The sequence below is a fragment of the Penaeus monodon genome, chromosome 30 (assembly GCF_015228065.2).
Source record: "Penaeus monodon isolate SGIC_2016 chromosome 30, NSTDA_Pmon_1, whole genome shotgun sequence".
Lineage (NCBI taxonomy): Eukaryota > Metazoa > Arthropoda > Malacostraca > Decapoda > Penaeidae > Penaeus > Penaeus monodon.
Window position 1 is genome coordinate 13982833 of NC_051415.1, and position 502 is coordinate 13983334.

Below are 502 nucleotides of genomic sequence, written 5' to 3' on the forward strand. Positions count from 1 at the left end.
CGCGCGGATCCGTCACAACACGAACGGATCTGTTTGGTTCCGTTTTCTTCGCCTTCGTTTTCTTCGCCCCCTTTTTTGCAGTAGGGGGGACTAGTACGTTTTGGGAATATTCGCTCGGTTGGGCTATTTCTTTTCTTCTCTTTATTTCTTGATAAGGTGTAATTCTCAGTTTGGTTGTGCGCTGCGTGTGTTTGATTTGGATATCGCTGATTATATGAAATAGACCTAGGTTTTGTCAGAAAACGAGTAAAGAAAATGTCTCATCCGCAATGGGAATTTTCATATTTTAATCAAATTATCTGTATTTTAACCACGCAATCGCAGATATATTTGCCCATACCATCTCAAAATAAACTATGTATTGGCTTCTCAGAGAAACAAACAGAAGTATAATAAAAATACTCAGGAGTCCCATGCTCCCGAGATAATTTCCTTAACAACCTAATATAAAACTACATTCTTTCTCAAGTATCTTCGTTGAGTGTGCCGCTGTGGGAAATAT